General features: G+C 33.4%; 1 pseudogene; it reads left to right on the forward strand.

Moving 5' to 3' along the window:
* Positions 1–12,135: 12,135 nt before the first annotated feature.
* On the forward strand, positions 12,136–15,078 carry LOC131648704 (uncharacterized; annotated as a pseudogene).
* Positions 15,079–15,801: the final 723 nt, after the last annotated feature.

Here is a 15,801-nt window from a genome sequence, read left to right on the forward strand (position 1 = left end):
GAAATTTTAAGTCAATCTGGGATGTCTTGATTTCGGTTTGCTCGTATTGTTTGGTGTTTCATGTTTGCAGGTTCGCTGAAAAAAATCAAAGCCAAAAGCGCAGGTAAATCTGCAGCAAAAATGGCAAGTGAATCCGCAGGTAATCTGGGGAAGACGATGAACAGTAGCGGTGGAATCCTTGACCAATACGCGTGGCATATCCTTCCATTCCTATTGGCCAGTCAACAATTCTAACTTCTCTCCTATGCTGATTGGTTGTTTGTTTTCTTAATTTGTTTTTTTTCTTTTTTTATATAATATTTTTTTTACTAAATTCATTATATTTTCATTCAAAACATAGTTTTTTTATAAAAATTTAATTTTTCTTTATTTCATAAAATATTAAAAAAATGTTTTTAAATTAATAAATTAGTTTGAATAATTGGGTTATTTATTTTTAATTTCTTTTAATCAATTAAAATAAGTAGATATAATTTTTATTATTTTGAACATAATTAATTTAATAATTAGGGTTAATTAGACTTAATTTTAGAATCAGGTTTGATTTTTTTAAAGCTTTTACTTAAGAGAAAAATGTTAAGAAACTTAATTTCTCGTAATTTCTTCCGATTCTCTTCTCATCTCCAAATTCTCTTGATTGTCGCATGTGTGGTTATTTCTTATTCATTTAATTTTTGTTATTTAATTTCTAGAAATCATGTATAGGTCGCAAAGGTTTTTTATGTAATAGTAATTAGGACCTTTTATTTTCCGCACTTTACTATCCGCATCTCCGACATGTTTTTATTGTAATCCCCCTCCCCGAAGCCTTGTATTAGCGTAGGACTTTACTTTCCGCATTTATATTTCTGCCTTTCTTTTACTGCGTGGTTAGTATACTAGGGAGTGATAAGATGGCCAATTGAACATAAATCACTAATTATAAGATAAATATCGGAATCTAACTCACGTGATTGATGCACCCACACACCTTTAAGGTAATCCCTCTTATTGCTGCCTTTCGATTAAAAATAGTCAAGTCCCTCGGATACGAGGATGCCTTAGCAAATGTTGCCCTCAGTTCATTATCATCATCAAAGATCATAAGTCCCTTCGATGTTGCCTACAAATGTATATGATCTTGTCCCTCGAGGTTGCCTACGATAAGATGATGATCGTCCCTTTCAAATGCTAAGGTATCCTCATTGGTTGCCTAAAATGACTATTATATCCTTCCCTGAGACTTCCTACCCTCTTTATGGTATGAATAGCCTTATGGTGAAGGATAATTCTTGATGACCCTTTTCAAATCCAATGAAAAGACTATATACCCTTCTTATGGTATGGATAGCCCTTTCAAACAAAAATATTAAAGAATAGAAAGACATTAAATTTAGGGTAGGTGCTTTTAACTGCTTACTCACTATTCAAACTCAAATTACTTTTCACACCCCTTTTTCAAATCAATTCAAAAAGGCTACGCTAATTTACAAGCTAAAGTCCTTATTCAAAATCTTTAATAAACACACACTACACTCTTTCAAACATTTCAAACAAACAAGTGAGCTAAGCAATTAAAAGCCCATGGATAACCATGGATACAAAGGGTGCTTACACCTTCCCTTTGTATAACCTACCCTCCGAACTCAAAATTTTTCAAAAGGTATTTCTTGTTCTTTTTGCCTTTCCAAATTGGATAAAATAAAAGTCGGTGGCGACTCTTGCTATCCGCAACATTTTTAAAAGTCAGTTCTCCCACCATATTACAGATATTTCTACTAAGGTCACCCTCTTGGACGGGTTATTGATGGAAAAGGAGAAAACCCTTGGGGAGGTTCAATCTTCTTTGACTAAAGTGAATGAGTTTTTGACTAAGGTGCAGAATGATTTGGTTGATGCTCTGTGTACCTTACTTCTTCCTCAATCCATGTGATAAAGACAGAGAATGTCCAGAAGAATGAAAATGAAGCATTCTCTAGAGAGGTTAAGGTCTGTGAAGAGAATTTAGTGAGGTTGTAGAAGGAACTCGAAGATACTGTTAACCTCAACTCCAAAATCATGTAGGTCTACTTGAAAATGTTATGATCCAGGTAGAGTAGTTGTGCCCTAATGTGAAGATCCCCCAAGAAGAATGTATATTTAGAAAGAAGTGACGAAGGGGAAGCTAGTCTCCTATGAAGATTGAACTTTTTTGTATTGAATGATATTTATTAGTTTTGTTGCTAGTAGTAGTGTTGCTCTCAATGTTTGTAATTGTATGTGTGGAACTATGTGCTTGCCAGTTCAATCAAGAAGTGGTCAAAACTAGACAAGTCATGTATATCATGGTTTTAATGATGACAACTCATCTTTGATGAAAACTTATGAAGATGTAACTTGACTCAAATACCAACAAGTATTTCAAGCAGTCAAAGATGCATAAGATAGATTGTTCAAACTCTTCCTCTGAATAAAGACACAGATTTATAGTTTATGATCATCTTTGATATCCTCTTGTAGTGTTGAAATTTGTGAGACTAGAGCCATTGGTTGACTTAGCTCAAATATTTTAACACAGTCGCCACCGTGCTTTATTGTTTCCAAAGGAAATGGGAAAGAGAGCGAAATAAAACTCACAAAAGTTCTTAAAATTAAAACTAATAAACTTATCAGAGATCTAGGTACGGGGAGTTGGTTATCCAAGGGGAAGGTATTAGCACCCCTCACATCTACGGTACTCCGTAGAAACATCTTTGAAATATATATATATATATATATATATATATATTGTTGTATTATTGTTATAAAATGCTTATGTGTTTGTTTAAATAGAGTGGGAGGATGAGGGAAGAAGATTTTAAAAGTGAGCTCGATAAGACATCGCATCTTAGGCCTACATACCCCTTAAGTACAATAGGGAGGTTAGAGCTTTTGTAGTTCCCCATAAAAGGGAAATAAAAGGCCAAGTGGCAAAATCTTTTTGGGTGTTGAGCTTTAACGATACTCAACCGGTTTTTAAAATGTTAAGCTTTAACAATACTTAACAAGTATTAAAAGATATCAAGCTTTAACAATACAAGGCAAGGGTGATTTTAAAAGAGATTGGTTGAGCTTTAACAATACAAAACCAAGGGTTGATTTAAAAAGGTTGAGCTTTAACAATACAAAACCATTTTTAAAATAAAGGGTGCATAGCTTTAACAATACTAAGCACAAAGTAAAAGTTGGAAAAGAGAGTGAGTACCTTGACAATTTTAGTCAATATCATTCTCATCCCTTTGGAGTTTTAGGCAACATCTTAAGCAATCATTCATGTTGAATATCTCAAGTGATGTGTGTGACATAACATGTGTATCATGGATACAATCAGGGGTGAGTTTAACAAAATATCAATGTACAAACTCAAGGATAAAAGTTGAATGAATAAAAGGATAACATACCTCAAGATCATTTCATGTGTGAATGAATATGATGTGATGTGATGATATATATATATATATATATATATATATATATATATATATATATATATATATATATATATATATATATATATATATATATAAAAGGATAAACCCATAAACCAAGTGTAATGTACAAGGATGCAAATCAACAAGTATATGTGCAAGTATATAAGCAAGGAGAGATCATAGCAACAAGTTGTATTAACATGGTATTGCTAAAAGATCAAAATATCACAAGATTAGGGTTTTATGGTTTTAGTTTTGTACACCTAAACTTAATTAATTAAAAGTTGATTAGAACAAAAACCCTAAGTGGATTGACTAAGAGAATATGTTAATATTTCCAAGGGGAGCTCACCCTAACCCTAATTGATTCACAAAAGTATATACAAGTTACTTGGTGAAAATATAAAAAGAAGTTGATTTAATAGCCTTTTAAAAGAAATTAAAAAAACTTGATTTTGTTTTAATTTTAAAATGATTAAATAATAAATAAATTTGGGATTTTAAATTATATTATCAAAATAGATAAGGTAAATAAAGAGTGTACAAAATTTCAAGTCAAAATGATTAATTTTTCTATTTTTAAATAATTATCAAAGTTGTTAAAAACAATAAAAGAAACAAGTAATAAAAAATTAGTTTGGCCTCATGAGGGTTTGAACCCACGCCCTTAACCTTGCAGCTCAAAACTCTTACCACTGCGGCAACACGCTATGAGTGATAAACAAACACGCGCATAAATATAGTATTAAAGAACAATTTCTGAGTTTAGGTTGAACTTCATCTTCAACCTCCAACTCGTAAATTTTAGAAAATCAAACACACTCAAAACTCAAACATTTTAAAAAGTGTAAACGTGAAACCTGTTCCATTTTTCCTCACAATTTCAACCATGTGTCATTCATTAATTTATTCAAACTGTGGCTCACGAATTTTCTAGAAAACACTAAGAACCCTAATTTTTCAAAATCAAACTAAGTGGTATATACAATGAATAAATGGCAACTATTTGAGGGCTTTTGATCCTCACATTGCAACAAACATAATAGAATTGAGTTTTATTGAAAATGATACCTAAATGATAGAGTTAAATTTTCAAAAGGTTACCTCTACAAGTGGAGATCGAAAGGTGTTTTAATAGACCTCCAGAAGTGAATGAATGATCTGGACAACTTCCTTAGGCCGCAAATGGCTCAAGTGAAAATGGTGGATGGTGATGGATGTGTTACAGATGCTATTTTTTATGGTTTGTATAGCTTATATATATGGTATATGAGATGTTTGGATGCTTAGCTTGATTCAAAGTAACCTATATCGCTCAACTCGAATCAAGATGCAAAGCTTTAAAGTGAAAATGGAAGGTGGTGTTTATGTGGTTACACATGCAATATGAGGGGTGGGACAGTTTGTATGAGGTGTATGGAGAGTGTTTAGGTACTTGTTTGACACTGAACAAGTTTAGAACTCAAATTTCACAAGTTTATGCAAGTGAGAAATTTGGAGTTTTCGGAAGGGAGGGTGACTTTGAGAATTGAGGTTTGTCTTGTTTCAGAACCAAGGGCCTCTATTTATAGGCACAAAATGTGGTTTATGGGGGTAAAAATCAAACCATTTGGTTGATTCAAACAAAAGTTGTACCACTTTTCCTCTTGATGAAGAAATAAGAAATTCATGATTTCAATGGTGAAGTACAAACTTTGAACATGCCCTAGAGAGATTCCTCTGCAGCTTAGATGGTTTCCTGTTAGCTTTGAAATGCTTTTGGTGTAGAGGGAACAAGTTAGACGCTCAAGGAGTGGACTTTGTGCAAAAAGCTTAGTTTTCAAGAATGGATGTCATGGCTTTATGCTTGAAATGTAATGAACATTTGGTTAATGATCAAACCACTTGGACAATAGCTCAAAAGGCTGTGCAATCATCTAATTAGGGCAAGATTTACAAGTTATATGGTCTACATGCAAAGATCATGCATATTTGGTTTAAAGTTTTTGACTTGGTTCTTCATAAAATGGCTTGAAATTCAAGAATGGAACCCTGACTTCATCTCTTCGAATCTCCTAGTAGACAAATGCTATGGAAAAATTTTAGTACTTTCTGGAAAGCCCTAAACATCCTCTACAACTTTCATGTTAGGTGTTTCTTCAAATTCTCAATGAATCTTGATGAGAAGTGGGTTCAAAGATGGTTACTTTCAAGGGAAAAAATCTTCCTTCTTGAAATTTTCTAAGTGTTTTGAAAAAGTAGCCAACTTCAATGCTTCGTAACTTAAAAATCATTCATCTTTTGGGAATTTGTTCACATTGACAAAGTTGTAGATTTTGACTATTTCTTAAAAATGAGATTTAGAGCAAAAAATTTGCCCAAGGGATGAGAAAGTTATGGCCTTTCAAAATTGAGTAAAAAACATGTATTTCTTCATGAAAAAGTCAAAACCCTAATTGTTGACTTTTAAATTATTGATTGATTTTCTTGATTTTTATTGATCAAATGATTTCAATAATTATATATTCATGATTTTGATCTTCAAAAGTCCATGGTTGACCAAATTCCTCAAAAGTCAAAGGTGATCTTGAATAGTTGACTTTTTCCATATGAATTGTATTCTAGTAAGAATCAATTGAACAAAGCTCTTCCAATAAAATAAATGATGTGGGTGGCTTATAATGAGGCATTGGAGATCCTTGAGTCATAATTTAAGCCATGGAACCATGCTTTTACCAAAAGTAAACTTCCCAGATGAATTATGTCAAAAACCCTAATTGTGGGCGAGATGAAATTCGAAAGTTGTTGACCTTGAATTGAACCACACTTGGGATTTGATTTGGATGAGGGGAAGCACTTAAGCATATGAGAATGCTTGAGATCCTTTGTGATCCTAAAAACCCTAATTAGCTTGAGCTCCTTGATCAGTCACCTATCTTGTGAAACAAGCAACAAGCAAACATCAATATTTTTGTATTTTTGGTTAGCAAATGATGCATGAGTGATTATGAATGATGATAATGGTAGTAATGATGATCAACTCTTTGATATCAAATGCAAATGAGGTGGGATCTGAGGGTCAAAAATTGGGTTACAACACCTCTAATGATGGCATCTAACTTAAAGTACCTCTAGCCTCATCTCCAAGAATACTCAAGCAAGTGCATATATGATTTGTGTCTCCAAAAAAGTCTTGAAGCTTTAGAGTGTGAAAAAGTGAAAGTCACAAAGCTTGACTGACTGTGTTTGAGTGGTCAACATTTTATAAAAACAGAAGGACATTTTTAGTAAAGTATTATAGATAAACCACACACTCACTAAAATCATTTGTAAAGTAATCCAAAAATGTTTTGGAGCTTAGCCAAATGAATTGGAAACTCTCATAATGATTAGAACATGTATTTTGAATTGTCCAATCAATTGGAGTATATTTCCAATCGTTTGGATAAGGGAAAATCATGGCTATAACTTATTGTGATAATTTCTTAAAGAAAGGTAACGACTCTCTATCAAATCTTTCTAAAATGGGAAATAATAATTGATTATTTAGGTCACTCAATCGATTGTGATAAGAACCCAATTAACGAAAGGTAACGACTCTTTATCAAATCTCTCTCTCTCTCTCTCTCTCTCATTTTTAATTACGTAGAATTGCCTATTTTGGTTGTTTTTAATACTTTCATAGAATTTTACATTGCTAGGGTTATTGCCTTGGTATCTATTCATCATTTAAGCGTAAGTTTTGTTAGATTGGTAATGAGAGTTCTCTAGTTATTGATTAAAACTAGAAATTATGGTTTTAGAATTCTAATATGTATTGATTTGTATACTTACATATCTCGTGTGAGTTAATCATTATTTAGTATACCACTTTGATTAATTTGATTACTTGTATGGTTTATTTTTGTATTTATATACCAATTAAGGTGTTTTGTGTATATATTGTCTGATAAACATAATCGATTTAATACGCACTTTGCTTCTGCTATGCAAACTATTTTTAAACTCTCATAAGTTTTTCAAAATAAACTAATTTTCAAATTGGTGAAATTATTTTTTGTGTGTCATATTCTACTGGAAAGTATAATCTAAAGTCTTCCCCAATTTGTATTCATATAACTTGGGTGGAGATTTAGCTAAAATATTGGTTGATTTTTGTAGCATTCCACGTTATAAAGATGGGCTCCTTGGATTAGGTCTTTGCTTTTATGTGTTTTGTAAAATAATCAACCTCCACAGTCAATAATTTCAGCTGACCTTGAGCTAGAAAGAAAGTGCCAAGAATTTCCTTGCCTCATTGTGAGAAAGGTTGGAGTGATGTAAATGTATTTAACTCGGATGGAGGAGCAATATGGTCATCTTCTTACTTCTAACATGAAATATAAACTTGTTTTCCCTTCATAAGACTCACTTCTATCGAATCTATATGCAGGACACCATGTTTAATATAATTTTAATGGGTGATATCTAGGAAGATTATGTCGTTCCTTATATAATTGACATTTCCACATTGAATCTATGATGCTTGCACTCCTAGAGTTTCTTGTATAAAGGAATGGTTTATACGTGAGATTTTGGTGCATGAGAGATTATATAAGACATCCACCATGTTGTTTTGATCCCTAGGGACATGCATAATTTCATTTGATTTGAACTTCACTAATTTTCCCCTTGTCAGGTTGATATACTGTTGCAACATTGGATCTTTGGTATGCCTTCCCCTTTTGACCTAGGAAACCACTATTTGTAATTTTATCTGTAACTCAACATTTTCAACCATGATCTCTGCTTCTAGTGCGAGATTAGTGATGAAGGCTTCTTACTCAACCTGGTTATTAGTAGTGGAGAACTTGAAGCATATGGATGCCGCAATAACTAAACTAACTAATTTTCAAATATTAGGCCAGCATCGCTTCCTTTAATGTTGAACGATTTGTGTGTGAACGCAACCCAAGTACTAGCTAGTTTTTACGCTACTAGGATCATTTCTACTAGGAGTCCACAAACACTTGAGATTTTAGCGTTTTTCTAGATTCGAAGGAAACTTTGAATTTGGACATCTTAATGGACCATTTGGTCAGGTATCCTGCCAAATCCGGCATGTGAAAGACTTATTTAAGAGGCATGTTTGTTTGGACGATGATAGTGTGTGCAAGGAAGTAATATTGTAACTTTCTAAAGGTGGTCACCTATGCCAATGCCTCATTTTCTATATTCTAGTAATGTGTTTCTAGTTCGACCAGTGATGTAGATATGAAGTACACCGGGCTCTGATTATGACCTATTTCTCAAATAAGGATGATAGTGATTAGGGTAGATAAGGTCGTTTTTAGTGGTACTAACGCATGTTCTCATTCCCGGGTTTAATACCATAATCTTGTTTATTTCTTCAATAACTTGTAAATTAGTAATGTGTGTTGAGTCGACCTTAAGACGAATTTATTTAAGGTCACGAGCTTTCTGTTTAACTTCATTACCTCTTTCTTCATGACTGGTTCTTCCATCTTGATGACTAATTTTCACTTGTTCTAGTTTTCTTCTATGTCTTTCTATGTCAAATAGAAGCCTGCGAATTTATTGGCTCTAACTCTGAAGATGCATTTCTATGGATTGAGCCTCATATTATGTTGTCGAACCCGATGTAACACGCTAGCCTGGTGCCTGTCGTGTTTCTATTATTTTTGTATTTGAAGATCTTGTCCTCCAAGTAGACTTTTGGTGTTTCCCTTACTTCTTCTTTGAAAATTTTGTTCATCATCCTCTGGTATGTCGCTCCCGCATTCTTCAAGGCAAAAGGCATGACGTTGTTTCAATAGTTGGCTCACTCCATCATGAAGACATTTTTGTGCATGTCTGCCTCATACATGGGTATTTGATTATAGCCATAATATGCGTCCATGAATGATAACAATTTGCAGCCAAATGAGTTTCCTACTAGTTTATTGATTTTTTAGAGTGGATGGGAGTGTTTTGTGAAAGCTCAATTAAGGTCTCTGTATTCAACGCATATTCTCCATTTCCCACACGCCCTCTTAATTAATACAACATTTGATAGTCATTCTATATACTTTACTTCAAAAATAAACTTGGCTTCAAGTAGGCCCTAGACTATATTCATGGTTGCTATTGGGAGGGGGCTTAATATTCAATTAGGGACAGAATACACCAGGGTCAATGTCATACATCTTGTCTAGAGAGACTACAAACAGATCGACATTGGCTTTAAGGCATTTAATTAGTCTTCTCTTTACTATGGATGGAACATCAGCTCCTACATGGACTAATCATGCTGGATCTTCATCTAGTTATACAACTTCGAAATTTTCATCTAGGACTAGTCTCCAGGATTTTGCTTTGGTCTCTCGTGGTGAGTTGGGTTTATCATCTTGTAAGACTTCATCTTCTTGTACGTTGAGGTCGAGTGCAACAATGGCTAACATAGGAGTCCACTTTATTTTCTTTTTGGAAATGAGGGTGGTCGCGATATGGTACATTAGTATCATTTCATGTGTCAGTCGAGCTATGCATATATAGGTCGGTATGATGACTGGCTCTCCGGGTTCATTGTGATACTTCATCTTTAGGTGCACAGTAGAAGCCACTGTATCTAACGTTGCGAGTAAATATCTCCCAAGATTCAATTGTAGATGTTTCTACAATGAACTACCAAGAAACAACACATTCAAAGTCCTCCCATCCTTCCATTCTCCAATAAAAATTGGTAATTCCACGACTCCGCGAGGGTGAGTGATTCCTACCCTTACATGGTATGAGATCCCGATTGCATAACCCTAGATTCATAAAGATGTTAATTTACATGACATCACAAGAATTCTCGTCACTAATAAGGACCCTCGACACCAAGTGGTTCATTATAGTAGCAGTTATAACCAATATAAGGGTAACCTTGGGAATCCCATTCACCTTTTCGCTATCTCAGAACCATAGGATAAGTTTGTCTTCTTTCTGTCCCCTACATGCCATTGCCGATCTTAAAGACCCTTGTGTTAGATGTCTTTTCCGTATTTCCCTCCTGCTTAATGGTCCAACAGTGATCAGAGGAATTGTTAAGAAGACAATTTTGAGGTTGATGAAACTAAGGTAATTCCAACATACAGTTCAGGAATCATCGTTTTCTTTCGAGCATGATTTGAGATAAGAAGAATCTGATCACAGAAATTCATGAAAATCAGAAGTCTATTCCCCATAAGGTGAAAGTGTTCTATAGTGGAACAAGAAATGATGGATATGGAGATGTGAATTTGACCTTAGCGACAACAAGTTATTTCCCGTGCGACAGAGAGGGGCGAACCATCAATATTAACGTGTGACGATCTTTATATATGGGGGTGGGTTTAGAACCGCCTCATTTTTTCAAGCATAATGCGCGGGGGGATCGTTCGATTAAATGTAACAGTAGATGATCATCAATGCATCTTATATTGAGCCCTTCTATGATTGAGTTTCTTCGTCTTTTAAACCTATAACCATCTTAGAACACATTCGCTATCATTTTTTAAAAATCTTTCTCTCCTTTCCGCGTATAAACTTGCAAATAGAATGTCTAATTGAGAGAGCTTAGTAAAACAAGATAAGAAAATAGAGGAATAAAAAATTTTTGGAGGAGAAGATTTTTGGTGAGCTAATTTTTCTTCTAATATAAAATAGTTATAATTTAGAATAATTTTAAAAATAGGCTTAAAAGAAATTTATGGAAGACTTAGATAAATTACTTAAATTTTTATATGTTGTAGTAATTATTTGAATTTTAAAAATATATAACTGACCTATTTATTAGATAAATTGTGGCATTGATATTTTTCAACTTTTAATATAATATTAATTTTCTAATTGCATAATTTAATTAATAATCTTTTATGACTTCTAATTGAATATGTTTTATTTAGGTCTACGATCACTAGTACAAAAAGATTAATATAATTTTAAAATTTACACCCAATATATTAAAAACGGGTGTAAATCAAAAACGCGGTGGCAATTTTGTAAATAACATGTCATTTTAAACATTATTAGGTGACAATATACACCCTATTTTTTAAAAATGGGTTTAAATTAAAAATATTATTATAATCAAAGTTAAATTACTCCCTTTAAACAAAAAAACGGGTGTAAATTTATATGAACAAAAAAATTTTGTTTAATTTATAACACAAAATATACAATCTATGTGTATGTGGCATGTTAATAAATAATTTAAACATTATTATAATAATAAATTAATGAATAAATATTAATGGGTCTAAATTTAGTAGGTGAATAAAATACTTTATACATTATACTAAAACTCTTTATTAGGTGAAACATTGTACTTTAAACATAATATTTTAAATTTATTAACACAATAAAATATTTTCTCTATTTTCTATTCAACTCTTTCACGAAACTCATTTTCAATTCTTTCAGGAAACCCATTTTTCAATCTAACTCCGTTCAACGCATGCATTTCGCGCGCTGCTTCAGGCAATGGCAATGGCAATGGCAATTTCAGGTTTAAGCGAGTTTGATTGGAAAAAGAGGTTGATTTCGGGTTTCTGCGAAGTTAGATTTAAGGCTTCACAAAATCCTATCTCTAAACCACACTCGGTCGAACGATACCCTTGTTGTGACGACACCATTTGCTCACTAAAAAATGAAGCTCTCTTCTTTGCTCACTTTCATTTCACCAAAACAGTTATGACAACGAAGCTGAGAGTAAACTATCACAGTGATGACAACGAAGCTGAGAGTAAACTATCACAGTGATGACAACGAAGCTGAGAGTAAACCATTTCGCAGTGACGACAAGGAAGCTGAGAGGAAACCATTTCACAGTGACGACATTGATAAGGAAGAATTAGGGTTTTATACTCTGAGCACATTGGTTACTGAAGAATTAGGGTTTTATACTCCCAAACTAGTTCCTATTGATATGTATAATTTTGTTTGAAATGAATTTAATTTACACTCACAGATCTGAAATGACATTGGTTGCTGAATTTTGTTTGAAATGGTGTGAATTCATTGTATAGGTCCAAACAAATTGTATTGATTAAAGCTCCTTCTTCTTTCAATCAACCCCTGCATCTTTAGCATCACATGTTTTCCTTTGTAACTTATATATGTGAATCTCTCTCTGATCCTCCGTGCACCAGTTATTCCTCTGATCCTCCGATTGTTTCATTGATATTTTTTTGCAGGCACTATCCTCAAGGGCTACTTGCAGTGTTGAGGAGGTTGCTTCAATTGGACCCGACATTTGCTTTTCCAACTCTACGTTAGTATATTGTCATCATTTATTATTTCACGACTCTTTTTCCCTTTGGTGTGTTTGTAACAAGTCTCTCTTTCTGCAATTACTCAAGTAATGATATCAATTACCTTAGGTACTTAAAGACAAAAATGTGGTTACTCAGCTTGTGAGAAGAGCTGAATCTGCCGGTTTCAAGGCAATTGCGCTTACAGTGGACAATCCATTGCTTGGTTGTAGGGAAGCTGATATTAAAAAAAGGTTGAAAATCATTTTGACAATATTTCTACAAAATTTAACATAGCTCAACATAGTTGATTTGATAAATCTTATGTTTTAAGATGTTTATCCCAATGGCTTGTTCTTGTACAGATTTACAATGCCACCACACCTTGAATTGAAAAACTACGATGGATTGAAACCTTCAAAGTTCGATAAGGTTTGTTTGTGATTAGTATGAGTTCATAAGTTATATGGCTCTTTCCATTCCAATCATCGTACTTTTCCATTTTTGGTTAGTAATCAATCACTTTGAAGACTGATGATTCTGATCTCGCCTTTTATGTTGCTGCCCAAAATGAACGGTCACTCAACTAGAAGGTGACTTTTATCTTTCACATATGCATGCTAGATTTCCTTGTCTGCGAGAATTCAGGTTTGAAAATAACTATTGATAAAATGCTTCATAAGAAGTAATTGGTTGCATAAATAATTGAATTATCTCCTAAAAATTTATTAGTTTTGTACTTTCACTAAAATAAACCTAAATAATATGAGTTCTTTTGATTCTTTTTTAAGACTGAAATGATTAACTTGTCCAAATTCAAATCAAAAGTACAAAGCTAATAAGTATTATGTTCAGCATAACTCAAATCAGTTCATATATCTTTTGTCTTCTTTTTTTCCCAGAGAGGGACAATTATTGTCCTTGTATCCTTGGGTGCAGGTTATGGAGTATTGACAGATCTATCTCCCTAAGTTCCTTCATGTTAAGGAGTTACTCCCGATTGTTTATACCCCAACTGTTGGTGAAGCTTGCCACAAATATGGATCCATATTCATTTGTCCTCAAGGTCTTTATATAAGTTTGAAAGAGAAGTAAGTTTCAGTTCAATTTCTCCTTTATCCTCTTAGACTTTTGGATTGTGCTTATAGTTGAATTTTTATATGCTGTGTCTATTCTTCATCACAAAGTAATCGTTCCATTTTCTGTTTGGTTGGGTCTAAAGAGGAAAGGTTCTAGAACTACTTAGAAATTGGCCTGAGAAGAACGTTAAAGTCATTGTTATAATTGACAGAGAGTGGATTTTAGGTCTTGGGGATCTTGGTTGTCAAGAAATTTCTATTATATTTGATTACATTTATCATTTGTGATGATTATATTCATATGATATCTCCTTTGATAATGTATGTTGTATTCTCAAAGGATGGGAATACCAGTTGGAAAAATTTCTTTATACATTGCACTTGGCGGAGTTCGCCCTTCTTCCGTACGTGTTTTTTTTGCCTATAATGCTTGTCACAAACTTAAGTTTAAGAATTGTGATTTCTCACTTTGTTTTAAAAAATTTCAATCCTTGCCTATTACCATTGTTGTGGGGACAAACAATGAGAAGTTGTTGGGTGAAGAGCTATACATAGGGCTCAAGCATACAAAGGCAACTGGGCAGATTTTTTTGGGGTCTTGTTTTTATTTCTCGCTACTCGGATGATTTGATATTCAACAGTAATTACCTTATTTCAACGTTTTGATTCAAGGAATATGCTGAACTTATTGATGAGTTCATGACGGCAGTGAAGCAAAATTATGGAGAAAAACTCCTCATCCAGGTACTAAGTAATGTGCAAAGACATCATTTCTGGCCTTACTATTGGAACACTAGCTTTTGTGTTTTTGGTTTTGTGAGTTTGTTTTACCATTTTATTTTATTTTGAAGACTTTGCAAACTACAATGCTTTTGATCTGCAATATAGGTCAACACATCTTTTTTTTAACGATGATATTCAAGTAAGGACTTCATGTTTTAAGATATGAATTTAGGTACTATTGTGATTTGTGACCAATATTTATCTCTTCTATTCTATGTACTTTGTTTCAGGGAACTGCATCAGTGGTTCTTGTAGGAGTTGTTTCGGCTCTGAAGTTACATGTTTTTGTCATTTCCACAGTACCCATTATGATCCGACCATGCTCCAACTCTCACGGCCCAACCCTCAATCACTTGAAAATTCTAGTGTTTGATCTTAGTAGAATTTCTGTGAAAGATGAGGTAAATGCAGCATGTGATCAGATTAAACTGAACTAAAGTTCTGGAAAAAAAAGTAAAGAGTAATGTAGCTACACAAGAGTAGCAAAGAAAAAAATTTGATGTCGAATAGTATACCTCTTTGCAAGGAACATAAGGAATAAGGAGCTAATTTTGGTGGAAGATTCTATGTTTGTACCCGTCCTGAGGTAATATGTTTCTATCAAGAGGTTTTACTCTTTACTTAATAACTAGCACAGTTGCACCATCCAATAATAAAGTAATTAAGCCGCCTTATTCTTGGTTTTCAGAAAAGATGTTTTCAGAACAATTTTCAGAACAATTTTGTTACCATCTTGTCAAGAAGGATGTTTTCAGAACAATTTTCTGGAGCAATTCAATATTTTCACGACTCAGTCTCTATCTCCCTTATTCTTGGTTTTCTAGTTTAAAAAAATCACAATGGAAGAAATATTTTACTTGTTTTACATGTTTATTTGTGATGCTTATTATTAATAAGGCACTTATTCATTTTTACAGGTTTCTCATTTTTTATGTTTATATGTGACACTTACTATTGGTTCTTTAGTTTTGAATATGAACGGGTTAATATAGTTTAAATACAACTTTTCTAATTCTTAATTAGTTTTGCATTATTTTAAATTGCAGATAAATGATGGAAGAGCAAGAACAATTTATACACTATATACCATTCCAATATACCCTTGCGCAGAGAGAAATAACAATCTTCGTGGGTTTAACGTACACAGTGAGGTAAGGCACATTTGGGGATGGATTTCCCAAGACGAGTTAGAATTGTTATCTCGCAGTTAGCGTTCTCGATCGCTTTTCTCGTGTTCGTTGCCAGCCACATGCACCTGCTCTCATGCTTTGGCTCCCG

The sequence above is a fragment of the Vicia villosa genome, linkage group LG2 (assembly GCF_029867415.1).
Source record: "Vicia villosa cultivar HV-30 ecotype Madison, WI linkage group LG2, Vvil1.0, whole genome shotgun sequence".
In the NCBI taxonomy this organism is placed as follows: Eukaryota; Viridiplantae; Streptophyta; class Magnoliopsida; order Fabales; family Fabaceae; genus Vicia; species Vicia villosa.